This window comes from Papaver somniferum, chromosome 1 (genome assembly GCF_003573695.1).
Source record: "Papaver somniferum cultivar HN1 chromosome 1, ASM357369v1, whole genome shotgun sequence".
NCBI classification, from domain to species: domain Eukaryota; kingdom Viridiplantae; phylum Streptophyta; class Magnoliopsida; order Ranunculales; family Papaveraceae; genus Papaver; species Papaver somniferum.
Window position 1 is genome coordinate 241,272,745 of NC_039358.1, and position 6,352 is coordinate 241,279,096.

The window sequence follows — 6,352 nt, forward strand, 5'->3', positions numbered from 1 at the left end:
CTTGGATGACACTCTTCGAGACATCTACCCCACATGTACGGGCGCAAAACAGAGCTGTTAAAAACCCAATGATTTATTTTCCCTGGCCCTTTTTTCTACCCGCAGCAAAGGAAATTATCTTGTTTTAGGAAAACAGAGGAAATAGAAGCTTAAAATTTAGCTATTCATTGATTTTACTGGAATTGCTATTTATAACACATGCCCTAATACACCGTGTAGCTTGATTCCTAATCTGATAATGAGAATACGAAACCTATATATACCAATTGACAGAACCCATTCTATGCAATTCAATTTTATAGTTTTAGTTCTTAATCAGAGAGGTTTCGGTAAAAGAAGGTCGTTTTTAATAGAAGTTAAACGGGTATGGAAGTTTTGAGAGGAGAAGTGGTGATGGTGAGGAGAACCGATCCCGACAGTTTGCATTTGGAATCTATAAGAAGTGATGTATATACAAACCGTATTCTTCAATGAATTAGAATCACTTGTTGATGAATTAGAATACTTTGCCCATGCAAGCTTAATAACACCAGTTGTTTTTGTTAGCAAAGAAGTAATTTCAAGCTTTCAAGGAGGAGGAGAAAGGATGATGAGAATCGAAGTACTACAAAAGTTACGGAAGGCTACGCTTTCTTCTTTATCTATGCCTGAAGGCAAGACAGGTTTGTTTAAAAAATATTTCGAACTATTTGCAATTCTATGTGATCGTTTATGGAGGATGCAGAGAAAAGGATCCGAGGACTTGGTGTTGCCTTTAATTATAGACGATTTTATATCTCGTCTTTGTGCAATATTCAGAATTCAAAGTCTTGATGGTTTGGAGTGCCTTAAGACACCTCGAATACCATCTAGTTTTATACCACCACGTAGAGAAATAAAGAATACGGCTTCAGGAGATCCAAACAAAACCTGCAAAACACTCTCCGAACGCGGAAAAGAAAATCAGAAGGAGATGAAAACTGTATGTGCCCGATTTGCCTAGATGTTATCAAGGATGAAAAAGAGGAGAAAGGTACTGTTACTTGGCCTAAATGTTCCCATCTGTTTCTCTTCCATTGCATATTAAAGGGGATGTACAAGAAACCAAATTGTCCACTTTTAAGAGTGGGATTTTCCCCAAGAAAAAAAGGCAAAGAGAATGTAGAAGACGACGAACATAAAATACGCAATGAATTAAACATTTGGGTATGCTGGTCGCTGTATTGAAGATTGGAAGGCATATATTGTCGCTGAGTGGTCCTAACCTAGCCGGGATAACTGATTTCTCTTTGTGATGCCTCTCCTCAGTTTTAAAATTATTTTCTGGTCTGTAAAATATCGCAAGAAACGTTGTTATTTTCACCCAAATTATTATGATATAGGATCCTTTGGTAACGGATTTTTGTACTCGAGTTAGAATTATTGTTATAATTTTTCCAATTCTTTAGCTGATTCTGATGATGAGCTGATAGTGATAATGTGGAGTTATGTGTGCGGATCGTCTTTTATACTGTTGTTCCTCACCACGCATAGAGAGATAATTTGGCAGTATTGCGAAACTGAATTATGTACAGGTACCAACCTTATATGGTACTAGCTACGAGAAAACCAGTTATACCCTAAAGGTTTACCGTATGCTCCTATTAGTTCTGTCTAAACTTTACGGAGATTAGGGCGGATAACTAGATTGAAATTCTATTGAACGCTTTTGCAAAGATAATTTAAGGCCTTAGCGCGTGTTAATATATGTTGGCTTTAGTGAAGAGTCGCGACCTTAGAATGGATGCACATTGCTTTTCATGAAAATTCTAAAGTCACAACTGTTGACAAAATGAAGCAACTGTTTAAAACCAAACTTAAACGGAAAGACGTATCTATTCATACTGGTATGTAACACATGACAGACGCTTTCTTTCAACCAAAAGACATCTATTCGTACTGGCAAGTAACAAATGACAGACGCATCTTTTGTAAAAAGTTCTCTCCACGTGGCTCCTTAAGCATTAATATAGATATGCAATGTCATTTAAAAACGTATGACTGTATGCTGATTTGGCGCTGTATTAATTGAGAATCCTTGGGAGTGAACATGGAGTTGACGCATCAGCCATAACATTCTCCTTTAAGAGATGATATCTTAGAAATAAAAACCTATGTTTTTCGCGTTAAGATGAAAGAAGAACGAAAGATAAGTAAAGCTTTAAGATCGCGTTGTTTTTCATCCTCATAAAGTTAATCTAGAGAGATACGAATCTTTGAGATACTTACTCAAGGTTTTGGCTTCCGATAGGTAAGCTTACAAAAATTTGTATATTCTATAACACCATTGTTAATTCATGTAAGGTTTAGTTTGTTTTCCGTCTCAAAAGTTCATTGAAGGTTACTCCGCCTTTAGAGCAACCACAGTCACGACCAAATTTGGAGACTATATCCAAATTTGGTCCCAAAATGAGCCGTAATGGACGCAACTAAAGGTATATATAGTCTGAAAAACTAGGGTTTGAGACTAAATGTAATCGTCAACCCAGACCAAATCACCATATAGTGGGACGTAGGTATTAAGAGCCTGGGAAGCCAAGCGAGAATATAGTGAGCGCTTCATACTGGGCGTTATTATAAGTAACGTACGATACTGGGGCGAAGATTAAATTAGCGTATGATTCAGGCGCATTTATAAACACCGTCGGGTCAAACGCATGTAATACATACGCCCCACATTAGGCGTAGTTATATTATACGCCCGAATGGGGCGCTGTTATAAAGTTCCCATGAGAACAAGCGTAACTTTAATGTGCGCCTGTTTTGGGCGCAAGTATTATGAGCGTCAATGGTCATATTTTTGAACGTTTGATTTTTCCGACCATTTGATTCATTGCAACAGCACTTTCATATATCTATATATATGAAATCTTTGAGCATTTGATCTGTAGAAGCGTCTTTGTCACTATCTTCCAGGTAATTGTAGTTGTCTAGGGGTACCACTGAGGATGTTGTTTCACCTTCGTTATCTTCATCGAACCCGGTATCTGGAACCTCCAAATCTCCAACAGTAGGGTCTATTTCAGAATCCATATGACCTTTACCTTTACGTTTCTTATTATTCATCTTTTTGCCTTGTGCAAATCTCGACGTTATTTTTTCAACATCTGTGCACGGTATAAATACAAGTTGTATCAACAAAAGAGTAATCCAAGCAACTTCTCATATAGCACAACAACAAAATGCAAAGGAAAATCCAAGCAACAGGAAACCAAATGTTTGTAAACTCAAACTTGGCTGCCAACAATCCCCAGAACTTTATTAAAAATTTCAAAGAAATTTAAATTAAAATGAAGACTCAATCTCGGATTTTACCCTTATATCCAAATTACCAAGATTCAGAACCTCCTGTTATATTCAGTGGACCATTTAATTCCGTAAGCTAAAGAAAGGGGAGATTCAAATACATAAAGAGCATAATAAGAAAATAAAAACCAATATGCAAGTGTAGATGTGCTTTCACATTAAAGAAGATAAATTAAGATGGATTAAATATGAAGTCACGGCTTTCCTTGCGTGTATACATCCTACACACCTAATTAATCTAATTCCTTTGGAACAAAAACCATACCTTTAATTTTCAAGCAAAATTCTATACACCCAATTAGAGAAACGCTACAACAAACACAAAAATCAAAGATTAAAATTGATAGATTAAAATTTATAAAAATCAATTTGATTATAAATTTTTTAGATTAGATACCTCGATGAGAATACTTATTCTTCACAAGAACATAGGTTAATCTTCATAAGAACATGCTGATTAGATTTTAGACGAATTTTTTCGATTAACTTTTAGTTAGGGTTTCATCTTGTTTTGATTTTTCTGTAAAAAAGAGGAGGAGAAGACTGTAGAAGAAAGAAGAAATATCGTATAAACCCCAGACGCACTTAATATCTGCGCCCCACAAGAGGCGGTTGTATAATTCACGCCCATCCATACGTGGATAATAAGTCCGCTCCATCAACAAACGTGGTTTCTATCTCCGTCCCGAGTCTGGCGTGAATTATACATACGCCTCACGTCAAGCGCCCACTATACCTACGTCACATTCAGACGGTAATAATAAACATGTCTCAACAACAAACGACCATAATACGTGCGTTCAGCTTCAAGCGCTGGTATAAGGTCCGTCAGACTATACTTTAGTCGCCTGTCGCTGTGGTGCACCACAAAAAAAACTAAATTAATTTAGCCTTTAGTATGGGATTTGGTCTTTAGTGTGACTCGTGACTGTGGTTGCTCTTAGCGAGTCCAAATATATTTTCGAGCCAGCTGATACTTAACTTAAAAAAACACAAAATTGGTTAAAAAGACCAAAATCAACAATTTTTGGGTGAAATGGACAGTTAGATTTTGATACTGTTTAAATGGACAAAAATATAAAAATAGGCAGGATGTAACCAGTTTCATCGAGCCCATTTTCAAATATTTTTTCTTATTTTTAATTTACACGTGATGTATCCAGTTTCATCCTTGCTATTTTTTAAATTTAAGTTAGGATGAAACCAGTTTCATCCTTACTATTTTTTTTTGGCCATTTCACCCAAACTATTTTTTACTCGTCCATTTGAACCGTGATTTAAAAATATTTGGACAAATGACCCATTTTCTATAAAAAAAAAAAATTGGCGATCTAGGTTCGAAAAAAATCCGAATAACACTAGATTTTGAGAAGCCTATAGATACCGGAAACCAATTAGGAACGTATCACTTCTTTCCCAAATTAAAGAGAGACCTAATATATGCTCCCTTCACAATAGCCAGAAATAGAGAGCCGAAGTTTCAATTTTATATCGGGTCTAAAATCATGTTGATTGAGAATCTTCCCATTGAGGTCTTAGAAACCATATTCTGTCGGCTGCCTTCTGTGACCACTTTACAATGCAGACAGGTAAGCAGAACTTGGAGAGCGGTCTGCTGTTCGCGTTTAACCGAATTAGTTCTACACGAAAGAACCGAAGAGAAGTACAACTCTACTATGAAGATCGTGTTCTGTATCGTGGTCATCTCGATAAGTACGACTTAGGTGACACTTGTATACGGTCTTGACTACAGAGAAGCAAGCTTACAGACAATTGTATTCGATAATTCCGTTGTTGGTTCATGCAATCCTGCTTTTATTATTTGCAATCCTGTAACCGGAGAATAAAGTTTTCTTCACGGACCTGGAACTTCGCATCAAAAATTTAACTTCGCATCCGAAGGTGGATTTGGTTACATTCAATCCACTAAAGAGTATAAGGTTGTCTATTATGATGGACACAGCAGACGTGGGAGACATGCATATGTTTATACTCATGGAAGTCTGGTTCAATGGAGAATCATCAATGAAAAATATGCCTTACATATTCGAGAGTTCGAGTATCTTCGCTAATGGAGCTATTCATTGGTTAGATTCCCCCAAAGACTGTACACCATGGTGGGTGTGTAAAGTTAATATCGTGGCTTCCGATTTGGTAGATGAGAAGCTTAAATCCCATCCAAGACTAGTGTTGACAATACTGGCAGCCAGCTAAGTTTAGATATATGGTCATTCAAGAAAACGATCAATAACACAAGAAAACGAGTACAATCTCCCCTAGACGCTGGACAAGAGTATTACGACAGGAATTGGACTTGGAATAAGGAGTTTAGCATAGCATGTGAATTCCACCAGGGTGGTACAACCCTTTTGCAATTACGGAGAGCAATGAAGTTCTTCTATGGCTCAAAGACCCTACAAAGCCTACAATGCATTTGCAATGCATCTACTGTTATGACCGGAATACTGTCATGACCCTACAAATTTGCTAGTTAGTCTGTTTCAATTATGTACAAATTTTTATTTTTAATCGATGTTTGCTTCTTCAAACTTTCTGTCAACTGCTTCTGATGTCAATATTTTCATTAGTTTTATGATAATTTGAATTTTCTTAGAGAGATCATAGACCTCGACATGACTGCAAGCAGTGCACATGCTTGTCTATTCAAATTGGTACATTAGTTTACAAGCGTTTTATGTTAATGCGAATAATTCTTCGTATTGCTTAAAGCAACGCATGCGGCTTAGAACTTTTTCCAGTTGCAACTAGAAACTTTTGACCTCACAGAGTCCATTCTAAAATAAGTTGAAACTAGTATGACTTGGGATTAATGCATTAATCTCAGTTGCACTCGAGCACCACATAGTGGCCATGCATGATGTTAGATTCCATTGTGATCAACTGATCATAACTCAAAACTTAAATATAATTCTACAAGGACGCTTATTTGCTAGAACTTTGGGCACCGATCATGTTGGCGAACAAAGCAAACTATTGACGTTGCAGGACATGCACGCGGGATTGAAAT